The sequence below is a fragment of the Bubalus kerabau genome, chromosome 22 (assembly GCF_029407905.1).
Source record: "Bubalus kerabau isolate K-KA32 ecotype Philippines breed swamp buffalo chromosome 22, PCC_UOA_SB_1v2, whole genome shotgun sequence".
Lineage (NCBI taxonomy): Eukaryota > Metazoa > Chordata > Mammalia > Artiodactyla > Bovidae > Bubalus > Bubalus kerabau.
In genome coordinates this window covers 33,433,942-33,448,870 of record NC_073645.1, presented here as the reverse complement: position 1 = coordinate 33,448,870, position 14,929 = coordinate 33,433,942, and the positions used below count along the sequence as shown (strand labels likewise).

The 14,929-nt window shown below is 40.9% G+C and overlaps 1 long non-coding RNA gene across 1 annotated transcript; it reads left to right on the top strand.

The window, feature by feature from the left end:
- The first annotated feature begins 5,450 nt into the window (after positions 1-5,450).
- Positions 5,451-13,953, top strand: LOC129636496 (uncharacterized). The gene is made up of 3 exons (XR_008706949.1): positions 5,451-8,148; positions 10,978-11,061; positions 12,710-13,953. It is a non-coding gene; the product is annotated as an uncharacterized LOC129636496 (long non-coding RNA).
- Positions 13,954-14,929: the final 976 nt, after the last annotated feature.

Below are 14,929 nucleotides of genomic sequence, written 5' to 3'. Positions count from 1 at the left end.
GCAAAAACCAGAAACAATCACTGCTACTGCTACTGCTAAGTCGCTTCAGTCGTGTCCGACTCTGTGCGACCCCATAGACAGCAGCCCATCAGGCTCCCCCGTCCCTGGAATTCTCCAGGCAAGAACACTGGAGTGGGTTGCCATTTCCTTCTCCAATGCATGAAAGTGAAAAGTGAAAGTGAAGTTGCTCAGTTGTGTCCGACTCTTAGTGACCCCATGGACTGCAGCCCACCAGGCTCCTCCATCCATGGGATTTTCCAGGCAAGAGTACTAGAGTGGGGTGCCAAAGGGGGCCTGGTTACATAAAGGATGGTCCCTGCCTGGAAAGGAATATAATGTAGCCCTGAAAAAACACGGGCTAGGTCTGTATGCACTATGCTATGCTATGCTAAGTCGCTTCAGTCGTGGCCGACGCTGTGCAACCCCATAGATGGCAGCCACCAGGCTCCCCCGTCCCTGGGGTTCTCCAGGCAAGAACACTGGAGTGGGTTGCCATTTCCTTCTCCAAATTTCCAAGATGTATCACTAAGGAGAAAATGCAAGTTCCTCAGCAGTAGTGCAGTATAATTAAATCTGTATAAAACCAAAGAGTATAAAACACTTCTAGAAAAGTATGCAAGTAACTAATTACTAACAGTAATTACTTCTGGAAGTTGGGATAGGGCAGGCACTCTCTTCTTTTATATTTGAATATTTGAAATAAAATTTTATTGAAGTATATGTACTGTTTGAAATTTTTTACTATAAACATGTATTGTTTTTTATTACTGATCACTAACTAACAACAAAGCTGTTCTTTCCCTCTTCAACTAGTCTTTCTTAACAGCACTTAGCACACAAATAGGATTTTTTTTTAAGCAAAATATCATCTGGAAGATTGAAGGAGAAACACCCTGGACCATGTATTGTCCAGAGTAGTCTTTTGTTATCCTAACAACCCCAATAGAGACAATTGAATAATTAATTCATTAATTCCCAGCAGTCATTTTGATACAGTTACAGTCTATTAGTTTGATAATCATATAAGCAACCTATCAACATTAGCCATAACATATTAACTGTTATCAGGGTGTTAATAAACAGTTATCATTTCTTTAGTATTACTCTGTGTCAAGCTGTCTTGAGCACATAATGTTTCTCATTTAATCCTCACAACTTCCTTGTTAGTTGGCTGTGTTTATGCCCATTTTACAGATAAGAAAACCAAGACTCAAAGAAGTTCAGCCACTTGACAGCTACTTTGTGGAAGAACTGCACATCTAATGCCAGTCTCCATTCCTCCTAGAACAGGGTTTTTAACTATTCCAACATGGTGGCAATGATGTTTCTTGGTATAATGGGGCTTTTAAGACCAGACATTACTCTGCTAAATGATGGCTGATTTGACCTCTCTGCTATCTCCAGTACCTCATGCTTTGGTTTCCTATCTCTCCACCAAACCTGGCTTCTTTTTTCCATCCCCCCTGAGGTCAGCTTTATCTGTTTGCTGGCTCCTCTCTCAGAGCTACACCCTAATCTTTTACTTAAACTTCATGGAATCCCTGCATGTGTCTTAAAACAATCATAAAATAAAATCCTGTGCTAGCTTTGGAAAGGATCACCTCTCTGAAAATGCCAGAGAGGCAGCGGCTGAAGGATGCTGTTTAAAAATAATATGGTTACTCATGGAACTGGATGCACATTTGAATGTGAAGGCGACAGTCAGGGAACTCTAGCTGAGGAAAAGTGAGGACATGACCCATATGGTTCTTTTCTGCCTAACAACTCATGCAGAATGTCCCTCATTGGCTGCCGGGAAAGGCTTAGCCACCGTCTCTCTGGTGGTGGATTTACCAGCCAGGCCCCTTGTCCTCTGATGAGCCGCACAAGTCTTGTATTATAATCAAAGGAACAGTTGACTGGGAGTCAGAAAATCTGAGTTCTGGACCTCTAGGTGTATCCAATGTTCCTGAACAGAAAAGCAGTCATCCCAAACCAGGGGTGAAATCAACATCTTTGCCTCCTCTAAAAGCATCACTACTCCAAGCCCAGGTGGCTTGAGCTCTGCCATTCCAGCACTTGCTCAGGACCTGGCCACAAACCAACAGAGGATTGAGTTAGAATCCTAGGGGGCTCACAGTATTATAGGGCAGAGTTACCTGGGTCTGGCTTCCCGGAAAAGAAAAAATTTTGAGCTGTGTTTTGAAGGAGAGAATGGCTTCATCTCTTTTGCTATTACCAAGAGAAAGCAAAGCAGCAGGGTACAATAAGGGGTGTCATAAAACAAGTTGCAGCTGAATTTTCTTGGGAGGGGAGATGGGAAGTGACAGAGGTATGAAGCGAATGTGGGAGAAACGTTAGCTGGTGGCTAATTGCGTGATTTAAGTTCCATGGGGCTCCGCACCCCCCGTGGAGACCCAGCTTCTACACTGCAAGCTTAATCCCTGGGGAATGTCACTGTCATTCAGAGGCTGCTAGTGTGACTCGGGGCCCCAGCCAAGCCAAACAGCACTTCTTAGAGGCAGGGGATTCCTTTATCAAGCCCTTCCCCCCAGTCGCCTGCTCTGTCTTCCCTTATCACCAGGGCTGTCAGGCCAGTTGTCTGCAGGGAATAAACATCTCAGGCTGTTTGCCCACCAGCGCGGAGATCAGGTGACCATTATGGAAGGCAACACCGGAGGCCTCTGCATGCCAGCGTGATGCCAGGAACAGTGAGAGCCTGTGATGTGCTGACCTCACTGAGTGGGCACCCATGCAGCTGGCTTGAGTGAGGAAACTGGTGCCACTCCCCGATGTGGTACCTTTGATCATCCCAGGGTCACCTGATGCCGGATGTCCTGCCCAGCTCCCTCTCAGTGTAGACTCTGGAGTCAGAAGAGCTGGATTAGAAACCCAGCCCCGTGATCAGTTAGCTGCATGACTTTAGGCTACTTTACCTCTCTGTGCTCCCTTCAGATGGGAGCCTCAGGGTTTGCATCTGAAAAATGGGGTCAATAGTGCCCCCATCATGAAGTAATTGTTAGGATTAAGTGTAAGGCACCTGGGAGGTTGGTAAAAGAGTACAAACTTTCAGCTCGGAAGTAAATAGGTCTATGGATCTAATGTAAACGTAGTGACTGTAGTTGATAACAATGTGTTGTATAATTGAAATTTGCTGAGAGTAGAACTTCCGTGTACTCACCCACAAGATAAATATGTGAGGTGATGGACGTGTTAATTAACTAGGTGGCAGGAACTCTTACACAATGAATATGTATATCAAACCACCGCAATATGTACTTTAAATATCTTACCCTTTTATGTGTCAATTATACCTCTATAAAGCTGATCTTTTTCTTAAAGCACTTCAGATAGGCATATGATTGAGGTCAGCAAGCTGTTGTTAGCTGCTTTTAATATTATAATTACTGGGCTTCCCAATGGAGAATCAACAATCGTAATACATAGACTGCTCTTGAAAGAGAGAGGGGTGCTCTGAGTCCAGGATGTCTGTCACCTCCTGCATGTAAAAGTCCCAGGGAAAAAGGATGTAATCATAAGAACCATCTGGAAGGAAAACTGGGGAAAAGGGGGTACTGTCAGAAGAACACATTGGAAAAGAGACTCACAGACCTGGGTTGCCCTTGCCAGCCTCATGACCTTGGGCTTGCTTTGTGAGCTCTCTGCCCTCAGTTTCCTCATCCATGAGATGGGATAACAATCATTTCCTTTCTGTTGTTGTGAGGATGAACCCAAGGCTGGCCCAGAGTCTCCTCTCAGTCCCAGAGGCTGGAATGATGACCTACTCTCTGTAACAGGTAACACAAATTCGGTGAGAGCAGGATGCCCACAAGAGGAGGGGGTGTGGAAGTGAAAGGTATGTTTGGGTTTGGTTTGGGGGGGGTGGGGATTCGTGGCAGGTGGAACTTGCTGGAGGAGTGCCTGTTCCTTGGTATATTTCCCCCAGGAACTTCACTCTGTTGATTTAAAGAATCCTAAAGAAAGCCAGTTAGGGTTTGTTTGGGAGAAGGAGGGTTGTTAACATATGTCTGCTTCACTCTCCTCCACTCTCCCCAGCAAGGAGTAAAGCAGCACGTCTAAAAGGTCTAAGGTCGTGTTGTGCGTTGAAATGTGTCCTCTAAAAAGATCTGTTGAAGTCCTAGCCCCTGATATCTGTGAATGTGACCTTATTTGGAAACAGGGTTTTTGCAGATGTCCTCAAGTTAAGATGCAGTTGTTAGAGTGGGCTCTGATCCAGTGTGACCGGTGTCTTACAAGAACAGGGAAATTGAGACATCGATTCCTCGGGGAGAATGCCCTGTGACGACAGAGGCAGAGACTGGCATGATGCAGTTGCAAGGCTGGGAACTCCACCAGGAGCCAAGAAGACGGGAGGAAGGATTCCCCAGAGGCTCAGATGGCCCTGCTGACACCTGGATTTCTGACTCTGGCCTCCAGCATTCTGAGAGGATCCATTTCTGTTGTCTTAAGCCATCTAGTTTGTAGTGCTTTGTTACAGCAGCCAGGAGGAGAGTCATATGGGGAGGAAAGGGACTGGGGAAGTGGGAGGAACTGCGGGCCCAGAAAGCCAGGTGAAGAGATGCCCAGCTAGAGGGTCCTTGGGGGCTCCCCACCTTATCCTCCAGCCCGAGAGGGCCTGAGCTCAATTCCACTCCAGGGCCACCAAGGAAGGCAAGATATTTGAACCAAGTGAGAAACAATATTTGAACCAAGCGGAGAAGAGCCAGAGACAAGTTCCATGGTCCGAGAAGGAAGGACTCTCCCACCCAGAAGCCTTCACAGCCTCCCTGTGGTCCAGCCTCCAGGCTCAACTCCTTCGACACTTAAATCTGGCCAGGCTAGTCTGATTCTTTCTCTGGAAAAGCATCTTATGTGTTCTGTCCCCCTGAGTCTCTTCTTGTCTGCCTTTCTCCCTCTGTGCCCTACCTAACTGAGCCCACCTCCATCCTGGGAGCACCTTCCAGCCCCGGAATGTCTCCCTTCTTGGAGCATGTATCGCACTGCTGGACTGCACATCTCACTTAGCAGCTGATCATGTACTCCCTGGTAAATTGTGTGTACTTTTTATTTGATAAAGTGATCCCTTTTTACTGGTTTGTGGTTTAGATTTTCACATGTCGTGCCTTGTTCTCGTGACTATATCAGGTATCTTGGTATGCAGGGACTGGGCATGTCTCTCAAAACAGCCCTTTCATCCTCAAACATGGAGATCTGCCCATGTAGAATGTATAGTTGTTTCCTTGATTCAGCCCAAAGATGTTTTGTTTTGTTTTTTGGCTGCACTGGGTCTTCACTGCTGCACAACGGCTTTCTCTAGTTGTGGAGAGTAGGGGCTACTCTCTAGTTGCAGTGCATGGGGCTCTCATTGTGGTGACTTTTCTGGTGGAGTACGGGCTCTAGACCATGCGGACTTCAGTAGCTGCTGCACATGGGCTCAGTCATTGCAGCGTGCAGGCCGCAGAGCTCAGGCTCAGTAGTTGTGACACATGGGCTTAGCTGCCCCATGGCATGTGGAGTCTTCCCGGACCAAGGATGGAACCGGTCTTCTGCACTGCAAAGCATCTTCTTAACCACTGAACACCAGGGAAGCCCAGCACAAGAACGTTGGCTATGAAGATCTGGAAATCTAGAGTAGTTTTTTTTTTTAGTTCTGCCATTGGCTTGTTTGTATCATTAGAGGCATGGTCATTAAAATCAGACAGACCAGATCTTGAATCCTGACGCTGTCAATTAATAGCTGTGTGACCTTGGGTAAGTTACCTAACCTGTGTATGCTTCAGTTTCCTCACCTCTAAAATGAAGTTCATAGACTGAGAGTGATGGCACTGTGTGTAACGCACAGGGTGCCTTCAGAATTCATCTGTGCGATGAATGTAAGTGCTTGGCATCATGCCTGCCAAAGTTCCCTGGGAAGCAGACTCTGAGACAGGCTATAGCAGCTTTATTTGGGGCTGCTCATGGCTGATCAATACAGTGGAAGAGAATAAAAGGAAGCAGAATTGGGCCGAAAGAGATACCAGGCTCTGAAAAAGTCTCAGTGGAGACCTCAACCAACTCCACGGAGATTCTGAGGCTGGGGTCATCCACCTCATCCATTGAGGCAAATGGCTCTCAGCATTTCCACATCAACACTCCCTCTAGGTACAAGTCTAATAGAAGAGTGAGTGTGCCCCTCCCAATCACCCTAACAAAATCCTCATTACATTTCTTTGGCTCTGATTGAGTCCTGTGCCTATTTGTGAACCAATCTACAGCCAGAAAATGTGATAATCTCACTGGCTGAGCCAGAGCCTCATGCTGACCCCTGGTGCCAGATGCCCCATGCACTCCACCTGAAGCAGGCAGATTGAAAATTGCAGAGCCTGTGGTTCCCCTAGTGGAAAATCTGAGAGTGCCAGGAACAGATGGACGCTGTACAGTGAAAGCCTGACAAACGTCTCTTCTTTAACTGAAAAGAATGTTAGCATAGGAACAGCCTATGGTAGGGCAAGTGCCCACTGAGAGTGAAGGACATGCTGGTGGGAAGTGCGACATGCACTGATTGCAGGGTGTCTGACTCAGAGGAATGTTTGCTTTTAAAAATGAAATAAATATGTATTCCTAATAAATGGTGGAAAAAAGCATCCGCTGAGTGATCCTCAAGGTGAGTTTTAAATCTTAGCCCTGGAGAGGCTTCTGAGCTGTTGGATGTTCTGTGTTTTGATCTGGGTGGTCATTTGGGCTTCCCTGGTGGCTCAGATGGTAAAGAATCTGCCTACAATGCAGGAGATTAGGCTTCAATTCCTGGGTGGGGAAGATCCCCTGGAGAAGGGAATGGCAATCCACTCCAGTATTCTTGCCTGGAGAATTCCATGGACAGAGGACACTGGTGGGCTACAGTCCATGTGGTCACAAAGAGTTGGACACAACTGAGCAATTAACATTTTCATGGATGTATTCACTTTGGAGAAATTCAATAAGCTAAACATTTATGATTTGTGTCTCTTTCTCCATATATGTTATACCTATGATAAAAATGTTCCTTAAAAGTAAAAGAAAAAAATTTCACATAGTCTAAGGCTACATTATAAGGCTGCATTCTTTCTCCATGTTGTAGTCTTTTTTTACTGTCCATAACCTTCGACAAGTTACAACCACTCCATTTCTGGGTGTTCACTGCCTGAAGAACTATTTCATCTAGGATGATTTTTATAATCGAGTGTCCCTAAAACCTTCAACACAGACCCCCAACAATTGGGATTTAGGTTTTTAAGGGTGTGTCGTGAAAATCATTATTAAAGCAACAGATTTTTTTTTGTTTTGGGTTTTTTTTTTTTGGCTGTACCATGCAATTCGTAGTATCTCAGTTCCTAGACAAGGGATTGAACTTGGGCCATGGCAGTGAAAGCTTGGAATCCTAACCCCTAGGCAACCAGGGAACTCCCAAGCAAGACTTTTTAAAATGGATGTTTCATATTAAGCTTCAAGGATCCAGATAATTATCTAGTATTTTTGTTGTTGCTGAGCTAGTTAAAAATAAGTGATAGACAGCATGAGTTCACTTTTAAATATCAAGTATTGCCAAAGAACAAGACATTCTTCTCTATAACCACACTATCATTAAGACACCCAAGAAATTTAATGTTGATACAATAATATATAATTTTCAGTTCATATGCAAATTTCCCCAGTCATCTAAATAATGTCCCTTATACTTGTCTTTTTTGTTTAGATCTAAGGTTCAACCAAAACATTTTGCATTGTATTTATTTGTTTTTCTCTTTATCCTGCTTACCCTAGAACAGTCTCCACACCTTTTTTTTTGGAGGGGTCATTCACATCAATATATTTAGAATCCAGGTGAACTGATTTGTAGAATCAGTTCTGATTCTACAGTATAGAATATACTGTATATCAGTATAACAGTATATTCTATATCAGTTCTAACAGTATATCAGTTCTATATACTGAATTTGTCTTACCACTTTCTCATTACTAGATTCAGGTTAAGATGTTTTAGCAAGAAGATTGCATGTGGCGTATATTTTCCTTTCCTCACACCAGAGGCCCATTTTGTCAGATTGTTCCATTATTAGTGATACTAAGTGGTCTAGCTTGGTTAAAGCAGGTCTTGTGGTCTCCTTCCCTTTGTGCTTAGAAATCATCTTTGGGCTGACAATTTGAGACTATGTAAGTGCCCTGGTCACCAATAGTCATTCACCTAATAGTTTTAGCATCCACCAATGATCCTTGCCAGAAGCTGTTATAAATGAAGGTTTTCTAATTGAATCATTTCTTCTACATTTGTTGATTGATGTTTTTTGTAGTGAGAGAACATATCCTGTCTCCTCTCTCTCCTCTTTTCTCTCCTCTCCTCCTCCCTTCCTCACCGCTCTTTCTAGCGTATGTGTGTTTATTATATACACTTATTCTTATTTCCCTTTCTTTCACAAAAGGTATTTCAGAAACAGTATATACTTCTTTTGATAAACTGTCTCTTTTGCTCATTTTTATATTGGGTTTTTCATCTCCCCCTCCCACCCTAGAATTTTAGGTCATCTTCGTGTATTAGGAATATTATATCTTTATCTCTGATATAAGTGACACATATTTCCCCCTAGATTATCTGTCTTTTGATTTTTGTTTATAGTTTTGTCATGCTAACATTGCTTTATTTTTATGTAGAAAAATTCATCAATCTGCTGTTGTTGCTATGTCTGGATTTTGAGACAGAGTTAGACAAATTTCTCCACACTGAAATAATCTTTTAAATTATGTTTTCTCCTAATAAAATATTTTAATCTTTTAAATTATGTTTTCTTCTGATAAAATAAAATGACCTGTGTCATTTTATTTTTTACACTCAGACCTCTGATCCACTTGGAGTTTATTCTGGTGTACAGTGTAAGGCGTTGATCCAATTTTATCCATCTCCAAATGGCCATCCAGTTGCTCCCACACCACTTATTAAAAGAGCCAGCTTTCCTTGGTGATTTAAGATATTATCTTTATCATATGCTAAATTCCCATGTGCTTTAGATCTATTCCTGGACTTGCTATTTTATTCTAATAGTCTGTCTATTCATTTACCAGTTTTAATTATAGATCCTTTAGAATATCATTTACTATTTGACAAGCCTAGTCTCTTCTCATAGCTCTTCCTTGGGGGAGTTTATGGCTATTCTTGCATGCTTATTTTTCTACATGACTTTCGGAGTTGACTCCTCTAGAAAAGAATGTGGTATTTTTATTATGATTGTGTTAAGATTATATATTAACTTCAGGAGAATTAGAACTTTATGATGTTGAAGGGTCCTGTCAGAGAACAAGGGAGATCTCTTGCTTTGTTCAAGTCTCCTTTCAAGCCTTTTGGGAGTATTTTAAAGTTTTCCTCAGGTTTTGATGATTTTGAAGTGAAGTGCAAGTCGTTCAGTCATGTCTGACTCTTTGCGACCCCATGGACTATACAGTCCATTAAATTCTCCAGGCCAGAATACCCTAGTGGGTTGCCATTCCCGTCTCCAGGGGATCTTCCCAACCCAGGGATTGAACCCAGGTCTCCCACCTTGCAGGTGGATTCTTTATCAGCTGAGCCACAAGGAAAACCCTTTGGTGATTTTAGCTGTAGCAAATAAAACAACACTCCAGAAGATCAAACAGAAGTTTTATTACAAAAAGTGATACCAGAAGAGAGGACAGAACCAAACAAAATCACCACATTGACACCAGATGCCAGTCTTATAGCCCAGAGGCACAAGAGACCTGGAGCCAGACAACCAGTGAAGGCAGAAGGTGCAGCCATAGTCCCTCTCTAGAGGCTAGACACCACCTCCTGATTCATGGGCTTATTATAACCTAGGGATTCAAAATGTCTCACATAGGGGGCTACTTTCAGAGCCGAGCCTGCATATAAAATATGGAAAATATTAAAAAAAAGAATGTGTATATATATGTATAATCTGAATCACAGCAGAAATTACAACATTGTAAATCAACTATACTTCAATTAAAAATATTGATTAAAAATAATGAAATAAAGAATTGTATATACTTCATTTAAGAAAGTAGGGTTATTTTCTTTCATTATCTCCTGTAACTGGTTATTGTTTATGTAAATACAAACATTTTTGCATATTCATATGTTGCTTATCTATCTAAATTGTGCATTTATATGTACTTCTTATGGAATTGCTTTGCTTGTGTTAGTTTTGCCATTAAAACTTTTACCTATTATAAGCCTGCCTGTTTTCTTATTTATGACCATTTAACTCATTTTCTAGATGTCTAGTGCTGAAATATTAGGTAAAAACTTCATATAACAGATTGTGTTAGAATTTCCACATAGTTCACGTATATTTGTTGGTTTATTCCTAAATATTTTATGTGGGTTTTTGTTTCTGTATCACGTGTAATCACCTGTATATGAATCTAAAACATAGCACACATGAACCTATCTATGAAACAGAAACGGGATCTTGACATAGAGAACAAACTGATGGTTGCCAAGAGGAGGGGGTTGGGGAAGGGATGGAGTGGGAGGTTAGGGTTAGTAGATACAGGCTTTTATAAATAGGATGGCTAAACAAGAAGGTTCTGCTGTATAGCACAGGGAACTAGATTCAATATCCTGTGATTAATCACGATGGAAAATATTAAAAAAAAGAATGTATATATATATATACAATCTGAATCATAGCAGAAATTAACACAATATTATAATCTACTATACTTCAATAAAAATTATAAAAGATAAGAATTGTATATACCTTATTTTAAAAATAGGGTTTTTCTCTTTTATTATCTCCTGTAACTGGTTTTGCTTATATAAACATATTTTAATATTTATATATTATTTATCTAAAATTGTGCATCTATATGTATTTCTTATAGAATTGTTTTGCTTGCATTAGATTTGTCATTAAAAGTTTTGAATTTTCCAACTATACAACTATACTATCATATTATCTATGAATAGAGATATTTTAATTTTCTCATTTTCAATTCTTATCCCTCTAATAGTTTTCTCTTGTCTGGTTGCATTGATTAAAATCTCCAGTATCAGCAATAATATGGATGGACTGTGAGAGTATTATGCTTGGTGAGGTAAGCCAGACAAAGACACCAATACTATATGATATCACTGATATGTAGAATCTAAAAAATAGAAATAAAACAAACTAGTGAATATAACAAAACAGAAACAGACTCACAGGTATAGAGAACAAACTAATGGTTACTAATGGAGAAAGGAAAGGGGGAAGGGACAAGATGGGGTAGGAGATTAAGAGGTACAAACTGCTACATATTAAAATAAATAAACTACAAGGATATATTGTAAAGCACAGAGAATATAGCCAATATTTTATAATAACCATGAATGGACTATATAACCTTTAAAAATTAAATCACTAAACCCACTCCAGTACTCTTGCCTGGAAAATCCCATGGACGGAGGAGCCTGGTAGGCTGCAGTCCATGAGGTCGCTAAGAGTCGGACACAACGGTGCGACGTCACTTTCACTTTTCACTTTCACACATTGGAGAAGGAAATGGCAACCCACTCCAGTGTTCTTGCCTTGAGAATCCCAGAGATGGGGGAGCCTGGTGGGCTTCCATCTATGGGGTCACACAGAGTTGGACACGACTGAAGCGACTTAGCAGCAGCAGCAGCAGTATACCTGAAACTTATATGATATTGTAAATCAACTAAACCCCAATTATATTATCTCCAATATCATGTTAAATGGTAGTGGACTTGCTAGGTATCCTTGCCTTGTTCCTGACCTTGTGTATTTATTTATTAAATAAGATTCTGACTTTAGGAATGAATTATACATTTCTAGTATATACATGTATTGTATAATATACATATATATTTATTATGTCAAAATGAATTCACTAATTCCTATGTTTAATTAATGTTTTGATCATGAATGAGTAATTACTTTTATCAGAAGAGTTGCAATATCTATAGAAATACTCATTTAATTTTTTAATAAATGTTAAATTTATTAAATTTAAATTTAATGCTGAATTTCATTCTGCATGCATGAGAGTCACTCAGTCGTGTCCAACTCTTTGGGACCCCATGGACTATACAGTATATGGAATTCTCCAGGCCAGAATACTGGAGTGGGTAGCCTTTCCTTTCTCCAGGGTATCTCCCCAACCCAGGGATTGAACCCAGGTCTCCCACATTGCAAGTGGATTCTTTACCAGCTGAGCCACAAGGGAAGCCCAATAATACTGCAGTAGGTTGCTTATCTCTTCTCCAGTGGATCTTCCTGACCCAGGAATCAAACTGGGGTCCCCTGCTTTGCAAGAGGATTCTTGACCAAATGAGCTATCAGGGAAGCCATGCCCAGTCATGAAGTTGTGTCCAACACTTTGCAACCCCATGGACTGTAGCCTACCAGGCTCCTCTGTCCATGAGATTGCCCAGGCAAGAATATTGGAATGGGTGGCCATTTCTTTCTCCAGAGGATCTTCCCCACTGGGGGATCAAACCCACGTCTCTTGCACCTCCTGCCTTGGCAGGTGGATTCTTTACCACTGAGCCACCTGTTTACATATTACATTAATGAATAATATCAAACCATTTTTGTGTTCCCAGAATAAATCCCGCTTATTCATGGTATATTGTTTTGAATGTACTCTTAGAATATTTGCTGGCTTTTTGAGATGTTTGCATGAATCTTTATAAGTAAAAATTATTTATACATTTTCTTTTTTGTCTGTTTATTGCATTTAGGTATCAGTGTTTACTTCAGAGGAAGAGTTAGGGAATTTTCTTTCTTTTTCTAGGCTCTAACATTAGGATTATCTGGTCTCTGAGGGCCTGGAAGAATTCTCCCGTAAATCATGTGACCTTAATGCTGTGTGTGTGAGAGAGAAAGGGAGACAGAATTTTGGATAACTTTTTCTGTTTCTTCTATGGAACTGATTCTCAAATAAGTGACTGAAGGACACTCAAGGGTCCGCATAACACTTTCAAGGTGACAGCAAAGTTCTCCTTTCAACTAAATATCTGCATGAAGCTAAATTTTCTTTATATTCTTCAGTCCAAATATATAACAAGATACTGAATGAAGAAGCAAACATGAGGGGTTTCCCTGGTGGCTCCGTGGTAAAGAACTGGCCCGCCAATGGAGGAAACACGGGTTTGATCGCAGTCTGAAAAGATGCCACATGCCATGGAGCAGCTAAGCTTGTGCACCACAACTCTTGAGCCTGTGTCCTAGAGCCCAGGAGTCGCAACTACTGAAGCCCACACCTACAGTGTGTGCACCGCAACAAGAGAAGTCACTGCAATGCGAAGCCTGCACATGACAGCTAGAGAGTAGCCCCTGCTCGCCACAACCGGAGAAAAGTCCACACACAGCGACGAAGACCCGGCACAGCCAAAAACATACAAATAAGTAAATAAATAAAATATTAAAAAAAAGAAGCCAACACAAGGATCCAGCTGTCTTAGATTAAGCCAAACAAAAAAATTGCAAAAATGTAAAACAGTACCATTATTCTCACTAATTTTTTTTGGTGGAAAATACAGTTGTTTTTCATAAAATAGTGCTATTTATGTTAACATGTAACAGGCTTGTCTCTTAAATATTATTTCAGTGGTCTCACTTTTAATGTCTAATATAGTAGATACTGATAAACAACCCACATAAACAAAAGCTCTTGAGACGTCATCAAAATTTTTTAAGAATATTAAAGTGTCCTGAGACCAGCAATAATGAGAACTGCTATTTTATGGGAATTGTGTTGTTTAACTTTTTATCTTTTTTATGGACAATTTTGATAAATTGTATTTTCTAAGAAATTATGGATTTCATCTATATCTTCAGCTCTATTTAAAAAGAGTTGTGCAAAATAGCCTTATTTTTAGAAAATTTCCTCTTTTCCATGGTTATTTTGTTCCTGTCATTTCTTTTGTGAATTTGGCCTTGCTTTTTCTTTATTAGCTTAAATAAGCTTAAATAATAAATGATATTTATTAGCTTAAATATTAGTTTACATATTTTGTTGATTTTTCAAAGAACAACCATTTGAATATATTGCTATTTCTGCTGTCTTTCTACTTTTTAAACTCATTAGTTTCTGCTTTAATTGTTCCACTTCTAGCGTGGCGGGCTAAGCCCATTATAACCTATGTGGACTCTTAAAAGTAGTTTTCATTCACATGGGGCCATCAGCCATATACATCAATGGTTATGCCCAGAACTCAGTTAACTCCTGTCATCCATTGTAAAATAGTCCAAAGGAAATTTGACAAGCTGGAAATTCTGCAGGATATTTCAATAGTCCTCTATTTTTATAATATCATATTAATAATAGTAGATGAGTGAGAAATGTGTTGGAGTCCAAATGGTGAGATAGTAAAACTTATAAAGACTTAGGGACCTGCCACAGTCGTGAATTGATAAGGATCCGGTGGTCTGAAGCCTGCCAGGACATCCTCTCAAAGTAACAGACAAATTATTGCATCTTGCATCATCCACCACCAAAAAGGAAACACAACACTTGCTTGACCTCTTTCTGTTCTGGAGGCAGCATATTTATTTCACACTTGTGATACTGCCCTGACACATCTGTCAAGTGACACAGAAGGCTGCCAGCTTTGACCAAGGCTCCGACTAGGAACAGATTCTGCAGTCAGGTTCAGGCTGCTGCCTGGGCCACGTGATACAGAAGACCTTATGGTGTCTGTAGAAGCCCTCTGGGGGCTTCTGTAAGGAGAAGATGCTGTGTAGAATTCATTACAAGCCCTAGCAGGAGAATCACCATGTACACACCTGAGTTCTGGAATAAGCCATGACAAATGCAGCAGAGAATTATATACATAGGAAAAATAGCTGGGCCCTGGTAGAGACAGTATCTCTGACCTTGCTGACCGTGGAATAACAAGTGGCTATGTGGCCAGAGGGGGCTTCCCTGGTAGCTCAGCCAGTAGAGAATCCACCTGCAA